The following is an 8,217-nucleotide window of genomic DNA, read 5'->3' on the forward strand; positions in this document are numbered from 1 at the left end:
AAATGGATGATCAGTCAGTGGGATTAAAACATGGTAAAACATGGTAAAACATTTTTCTTAGCTGAACAAAGAAACTATTCAGATAAGGAACTTCAGAGCACTGTACTCTCAGCAAGGGTTTGTGCTTTTAAGGACGCACACTCTCCTTCCCTATGCTGACCTTCTTTTAGTGACTCCAGCAAGTAATGAGGGACATGAAGAAGACAGAGGCCAGATCTCCTCAGACATCCATAGTGACAAGATGAAAGGCAACAGAGAGAAGTTATGACAAAGGAAAGCTTTGTTTTTTGAGTAAAAGACTTCTCACTGTGAAGCCAGTCCGAGAATTGGAAACCTCCCTTCTTGGAGATACTTGGAAACTAGCTGCTCACAGCCTAAATTGACCTTGCTCTGAGCAGAGTGCTGGATCAGGTCACTTCCAGAGGTTTATGATGATTGTATAAATAAACATTATGAGCAATTTAAATTCTTAATTGGAACTTACTGGTTCTTTGGGCCGTTATATGAAACTTGCAGAAGTCTGAGTAAATAGGAGTAAGTAAAATACTACAGGGTAACACTTGCATGCCAGAGCTGAATGGTTGCTCCTGAACTCAATGCACCTTAAAAATAGCTTTTATTTCTTACACTGAGACAAGGTTACCTGTCAGACCACACCAGTACAAACATAAGACCAAGGAGATTGTTTCCTCCAGAAAGTATTCCTATTGCTAACAAATATTTGTTCAGCATTTGTACATCTAATCTTTGCACTGTGCTGTAAATGTCTGAGATCATGCTGTTCAGCAGACCATGACGTAGATGAGTCTCCTCATCCTATGTAATTTCTCCCTATCAGATATGACAGATAAGTAGGTGGGAACAGAACATCTATTTAGTCTAATGACCTCTAATTTGGCAGAATTCCACACTGTGATCAAGAATGCAAAGAAATGACTAAAATACATTTTTTTTTCCTCACTGAAGAAAAAATAATTTCTATTCACAATCAATAAACTCTGTTGGTTTTGGTTTTTTTTTTCCTGATTTTGTTTTCAAGCTCCTAGGAGGGAAATTTGACAGCAAGCTGACCTGCAGCATAAGGAATATGGAAGATTTTCCTCTGTAACCAGGCATATGGCTAATTTGCTACTACCAGGAATTGTGCTTGTTTCTTTTCCCTTACTCCCTGTGATCTTATCCCCTGAGGTCTATAGTTCACCACTTCTGAGAAACAGCAGCCTAAGGAATGGCCCTGCAGAGCTTGTTTCAGACTTAGGCTGTAACAAATCCTCAGTGAATTAAGCTATTTCCAGTTGATGTATGTTCTGCTTCATTAAAAATAAAAATAATAATAAACAACAGCCTCGCTGCCTGTTATTTCAGTAAAATTATATTTGATAACACTAAATATATTTTAAATGAAAATGCTTATACAGCTCTTGGATATGTTAAGGCTTGGGAGAAACTCATAAATTTGGAGTTACTTGTCCTCGGGCAGGAAATCAAGATGCTTTGTCTCAAATTTCCCTGAAGGTCTGAAGCAGTGGCTTCAGCACCGGATTTTTGAGTACCTCACATGCTCACAAAAAGTTTCTTGCAAAAGCATTTATGTTATCCAGGACTGAGCACTGGCTGTCTAATTCAAACATGGCATGGTCTTATTTTCAGAAGGAGAACTCATTAATCTGTAGATCTTGCCACATGTGTAGACAATAAAACATGATTGACATTAGTTTTGTCCACAAGATTTTGGGATGATCCACACGGTGTGTCCCCCAAACACTACTTTCTCCTTGGCGTGGGTACAAGAAAACAGTGATTAGTTGTACTGAGTCTTTGGGAACAGTTTTAATTATAACCATGTGAAAGATATCCAGTGCAGACTGTTTGATTTAAAATAAACATTGGTTTGCCAAAATGGATATTATTCTAAACAATGTGTCAAGCATTGAAAATCTCCACCTTCTATCAGTTTCACACTTCTGAAATTCTTCAACTAGCCTGCCTGATATTTTCCAGCAGAAAAATTCCAGTTTTGACAAGATTTTTTTGTTATTATTACAGAATGATTACAGTTATAAAATTTGAAATGCTTTTAAACTTTGGATACTGAAAAAACACTGAAAAGCAAAATCTATTGTGGGTACAGGCTGAACGAATTTCAGAGTATGCAGGTGAGGCGGGTGGTATAATAAATTTGAATTAAAATGCCTAAGAAAGAAGGAAAACACAGAAATCTGAATGCTTGAGGTAAGATGAAAGTCTTTTTCCCAAAGGACTCTGTTCTTAAACTCTTAATAAAACATATTGGAGTTGGGGAAACACACTGTAGGGGCCAATCTTGCATTTTATTCTAACTCCAAAGACATGGAAAATATCCCTAGTAGAGAAACTGCATCTCTTCCCTTACAAATCTAAGCTTGGCCATCTGATTGCCACACAGCATAAGGAAACATATTCTAATGATACCCCACCTAGGAGCTTAGCTAGCAAAATGGACAACTTATATGCTCTTGAATCTGAAAGGCTAGAGAAGAACTCATTCTCTTTGTTGTTATGATTTTTGAGGTGACTGTAAGAGATATTTCTCTTTGTCCTTCTTTCCTTTTCTACTCTGACTCTTTATACCATATGCTTTCGAGCAGAAGATTGTCTCTTATTGCCATCATCTATAATGAGTCTCTCATCTCTGTAGATCTCCAAACTATATCAGCAGTATTCCATCATCGTGCTATTTACTAGTGGCAAAAATAGATGGAGTATTTCATTAGCTGGATTTTACCTTTGAGCACAACTCTTGTGCTAACTTCCAAGTTTTTCTTGTTAATAAGTTGCCTTGTTATTTTTGCTTTTCTACCCTACTCAAGGTCTTCACCTTCACCTTGATCCTCCAAGATCATTGCTTTTAAATTTTCTGTGACTGAGTATAGCTCGGCTTGTGAACATATTTCATCTCTAAATAAGTGATACTAGCCACTCACACCCCTATCAATGTTTATATTCTTTGTAGAAGTGATAGTAATAGTTCCTCATTCTCTGTAAGTACAACACACATCTCTAATGACAGCAGAGGATAAACCTAGAAAATAAATCATATTTATGCAAGTTCTTGTTTAAATATTTAAAAACATTATAAGGACAACAGCAACAACAGCACAGTTTTTATCTATGAAATAAACTTTAACACAGGAAAAGCATCCTGCCAAAAAAGCTCTAAATTAGTTTCAGCATTTTCTATAACATGTTTGGAACATGATAATTTCTCAGTAAACGAAGACATTAAAAACAGATGGCCCAGAACTTATCAGGTCCTTGAAGGGCCTGAAATTAACTCCCTTACCCATTCATATGTCATATGTTCACATTTTACCTTTCCAGGAAGGAGTACAATGATCTCTGCACTGGAGCTATTGGGATGGGATTTATCTTAAAAGCTAAAAAATTCTGGTTCAGGTTCATCACCTTGGTGTTACTTTCTAGTCAACGGAGAAATACTCGCCTCACAGCTTATTAAAAGAGAAATTGATATTCTCTATAGTAAGTTAGAGAACTGCAATGGAAAGAGGTCATTTGTCTGCTTTGTTTAACAGCTAGTGTGGCCTCATTGGTACCACTCTCTTATTTTATAGACATTAATGTAGAGGATAAATTGCTCATGAGTGATATAAATGGCACTACGTTTCTAGACCTGTTCCCACAGTATATAAGATGCATATAAGGAAGGAACTGATTCCTGGGATGTGACCACTAACCAGAAAGCAACACCCTACTTTGTGGATCACCCTGCCTGGTCCAACATGTCTTGGGCTCTTTCTCTTCCAAAAGATGTAACCTTGGCTAAAAGAATGGAGGGTAGCTCTTCATGTTGAACTAATGGGGCTCCAGACTGAGCTCACCATCCAGAAGTTCTGCTTACTGCTTCAGAAATGTTTGTTTTCTGAGAGAGTGAACCTCTCTTCATGCATGAGTCCACCCTCACCTTAGGGTGAGTTTTGTTGCAAGGCTGAGCTGACACTGGAAGCTGGTACAATTTCATTAATACAGCAATGGTATTGGGAAAGCAGAGGGTTGTAATGTACAGAATTCAAGAGATTTGAAATATGGAAGCTTGGGGCTCTCCAGATTTAAGTGGCAGCAGAGAGGGGATTGTTTCAGTTGTCATTTGGATAGAGGCTTCTTGCTTCATACATCTCTGGTGACCCTGCACATAGCAGGGAGGTTGAAACTAGATGATCAATGTGGTCCTTTTCAACTCAGGCCATTCTATGACTCTATGATTCTATGATCTATGCCCTGTGTAATGATCACTCTAAAGACACAGAAGAAACTGGAGATCAGAAATTCATTTCACCTGTACCTGCTAGAATATTCTTCCATCATGCATTTTCTGGATTAAATCTTCACAAGTATTTGGCATAAAAAATGCAGTTTATGTAACATCCAATTTGTTTGCATGCAATTGCAGTGAAAGTCTCATGAAAACAGAAAAAAAAAGCCAATTTTCCTGAACAGATTTCTGACTCATTAATAAGTAACAACATCCTATTACTCACCCACTGTGTAGAATGGATAAAGAGATTAGAGGAATAAAAAGAGCATACAGTTAGATGGGGCCCACCACAGACTTTTTCTCAGCACACAACTGTTGCTAAAAAATAAACAGTACACAGTTATTCAGAGGACAGAATGATGCATGTTTATGTAAAAAATGAGACTTTATAAAGTGTACAAACAGTCTTTACAGCTTAAAATCATATATTTTTTTTTTTTTCCACAGAGTAACATAACTTCACACCTACTTCAAGGACTTACTGTTGCCTGCACTGGATTCTGCATCAGGAAAATGAATGCTTAAAGATTCTCATAAATCTGCAAACTTATTCTATTGGCATTCTCAGAGTCCTTGCCATTTAACAGCAGTCTGTTCCTTGGTTTTCAAGAGAATGGTTCGTGGGAATGATTCCACGCGAGAGTTACTCTACTGCTGCTAAACTAGTTACCTAGTTCACATGATCTGTAGTAGGAGACTAGGTACAAGTCCACAGCTGCAGGGAAGACTTACTCCTCCTGTTAAGGCTGAGCAATTGATAATTAGAATTTACTACTTTTGATTTGACAAAGTAAGTTTTTAAATAGCAAAAGCCTTCACAATGTAAATCTCTCACTTGTTCTAGTCTGTTTTCCAGACCAGCACAAGGATTGCATGAACAAATTTCACCTACTCCCTTCATTTGCATCCCATGCATTCCTTGCTTTGTACTTTCCAACTATGTAAATGTCATTGCACATCACTGAGGAAGGAGTCTGCAAGGCAGGCGTTGAACAGGCAATTGTTACTGCAGATTATTTCAAGACTACTGAGTAATTATGCAGTAATTTCACTCGATCCAAACAAAATACATAGAGGTTTAGGATTTTGTAGTACAAGCAGGAATAGCATGAGTAGATTTTACTGCTAGTGGTGAATATCTACAGTGGAGCAAGGTCTAATTTTGTTCCAAGCACGTGCATGTTGGCCAGGCTCTCGGATGTTTGCTGTGCTTCATTACCTACATGCCAGTACATGTGAAGTCATAGCAATTTCAGCTTTTCACCTTCCCCCACTGAGTCTTCTCTTTAAGACATCAGTGTAAACTTCCATAACTGCAAGAACAGTAGTAGTAGTTGCAGGCAGAAGTTGGTGAAAGTGTTGTGAGTCATTCAGACTTTACCACTCTCTTCTTTAATCCAAAAATTCGGTCAGATGGTCAATGAAGTATTGAAAAGTATTCTACTGAAAAATATTCTTTTCATCTTTGCTGCATTCATCAGGGAAAATAAACAACTCTGAAACCAGAATAATGAAATGTTTGTTCAAACCAGAGTCATACTCCCTCCTCAATGCAAAATGGCTTTTCATTTTGGAATTTAATGTGTTTTTGTAAAATCACAAAAGACTTGCAAAAATGAAGTATTTCGTTTTCAGTTCAAATCAAATATTTTATCCAGGAGCATATGTAAGTTTCCAGTTAGTTAGAAGATGGGAATACATTTTTTTCTTTTTCTAAATGGACTGGAAAATGTTACTTAATCACACTGCTTTAGTTCAGGCACACAAATAGATCAATTACATCTGAGCAATCTGCAGGCTTCAGGGACAGGTAGGTCTTCTGAGAGATCTGAAAGAAACTAATGCTGGTACGTGGCTGCAGATCCCTATGGAAGACACCTGTGTAGTGTGAATTGTGAAACTGTACAGAACTGTATTCAGAGTATCTTAGGAAGCTACCAACTCCATATCTACACTCCTGCAGCAGAGTCAGTGCAGTAAAAGCATGAACACTGAATTCAATTCAGTCCAAAGTCCCAAAGACCTTAACTCCAATGCACCTTTGTCAGCAGTTTTAAAACTAATCTCTAGATTTTCAGCTATCTACTGATACAGGGAGCAGTAAGCTTTGGTTGCCATTCCCATGCCACAAATGGATGGGCAAAGAGGGCAGAAATGTGTTGAACAGCTGTAGATGTTTGTGAATGTCTGTTCATAACCGTGCTTTGAAGCCACTCAAAGGACGTAGGAGTGGAGCATGGAAGTTTTAATTCAAATCCAGAGTGGGAGAGGCAACATTTCATTATGACTTGAGCAGTGCTTCCAGACTTCTGTGGACACTTAGAATGCTGAGGCACTTGGGAAACTCACCCATACACCCAAGTGAATACATAGAATTGATTTTGGGTTGCCAAAGTATAGAGAAGGAATACTTCATGTAGTTATAGATCTGAGTGCAGCACTTCCATGTGGCTGAGGGACCTCCCTGATTAATACATTTATTTATACTCCGTGGAGTACAGATGTGTACAAATCTTAGTGGCAGACTTCATATTCTCCTACATAAAGGACCTACTCTTCATTCTGTCTTCCTCCTTTTTCTTTGTATATAGACATCTGGACCCTTTGTAAAATGTCCCATTCTGTCCCAGAATAACTGATTGTTTCTACATTTAAACAATCCTGTCCCAGATCTCCACTGGCTATGACAGGGCTTCAGGCCTCTCCATGATCTATCTTTGACCTGAAACCACCTCAAAGTGCTTCTGAAGTGACCTTCAATCTCATCTTCCATTCTTCAAAACGGAAACAAATGCATTGTTTTCAGTATATCGGCAGTTTCAGTGATAACAGTGAGTTTTCTTTTATGATAGATCATTAAATCTGCTAAATGCACCGAGATTTATTGCAGTGCCACGCAGATTTTGAATTACTTTCAATAATGTAGCAATTGTTCTCACTTATCTCTTTTGTTTGTATCAATCACACATTACCTTGTTTGGATTAGCAACAGCTTCAGGCAAAAAATTTCCTGAATATGTTTTGAGCTAGGATTGGGAATTGAAGTGCTACTTCCTTTCTTATCTCCATGCACAAGACTGAAAGCAGCACTTAAATGCTATGTAATGTAAAACCAAAGACTTTTTAAGAAGTCACACACTGATTTAAGTGAATTTCATTTACAGTAGCTCTGAAATCATACAGGCTTGAACAAAGGGGGCAGATTAGCCATAGGAGCTGAAAACTCACTCTTTGATTTTTCAGTTGTTTAAACTCCATTCCTCCTACAGAGAATGTCCTCCTACAGGACAAGATGAGCATTCTGAAAGGAAAAGGATAAAGAAAGGTATTACAAATGGATCATTTGGTCTCACCAACATGACATACATATCTGATGATAAATGCTGGGTGTCTACCTTTGCAAGTAGAAGATTCTGAGTGCTAAAGCCATTTTTACAGAAGAGAAGACAAATAGCAGGAACAAACGAATAAGACTGAAAAAAAACAAGTAAGTAAGAGTACCTGACGACTATCAGAACAAAATCCCAGGGAATGAGCTGCATTTACCACCCTGTGTTGTTTATAAAAGCAAGATAAGGAACACTCCTAGAAGTAATGATTTAATCAAACACAAAGTAGACTTTAATCAGGCAAGTATTGCTGCCTCATTTCAGTGGCTGGAAAGCAGCTCTATCTGAGAGGTAATGCCTTTAAAGGCAGTGAAGCTCCTGCTCCTGCCCGGAGGGTCGGAGTCCTTCAAGCTACTGAGGAACCCAACATGCATTTGGCTGCATTCAGGGATGTGCTGAAAGGTGTTTATCAACCTGCATGTTTTTTTATCACCTCTACAGGAATAGCATGGGGCATTTTAAAGAGTTCCACCACTGCATTGGTACATTTAGAGTCAGATGCCCATTCTTAGGTTT

The 8,217-nt window shown here is 38.1% G+C and overlaps 1 long non-coding RNA gene across 3 annotated transcripts in view; it reads right to left on the reverse strand.

Moving 5' to 3' along the window:
* Positions 1–7,858, reverse strand: part of LOC122159515 — a 16,018-nt gene extending 8,160 nt beyond the window's left edge. The window contains exons 1-2 of one of the 3 annotated variants that reach the window (XR_006168539.1): positions 7,814–7,858; positions 7,541–7,613 (exon numbers count right to left, since the gene is read on the reverse strand). This is a non-coding gene — a long non-coding RNA (uncharacterized LOC122159515). Of the gene's footprint in view, positions 1–4,535; positions 4,625–7,540; positions 7,614–7,707; positions 7,787–7,813 lie in introns of those variants that run through there. The other 2 variants (XR_006168540.1, XR_006168541.1) reach the window with 2 other exon arrangements.
* Between the last annotated feature and the right edge of the window lie 359 nt (positions 7,859–8,217).

This window comes from Centrocercus urophasianus, unplaced genomic scaffold (genome assembly GCF_019232065.1).
Source record: "Centrocercus urophasianus isolate 14NV4802_14NV808 unplaced genomic scaffold, USGS_Curo_1.0 seq_16, whole genome shotgun sequence".
NCBI classification, from domain to species: Eukaryota; Metazoa; Chordata; class Aves; order Galliformes; family Phasianidae; genus Centrocercus; species Centrocercus urophasianus.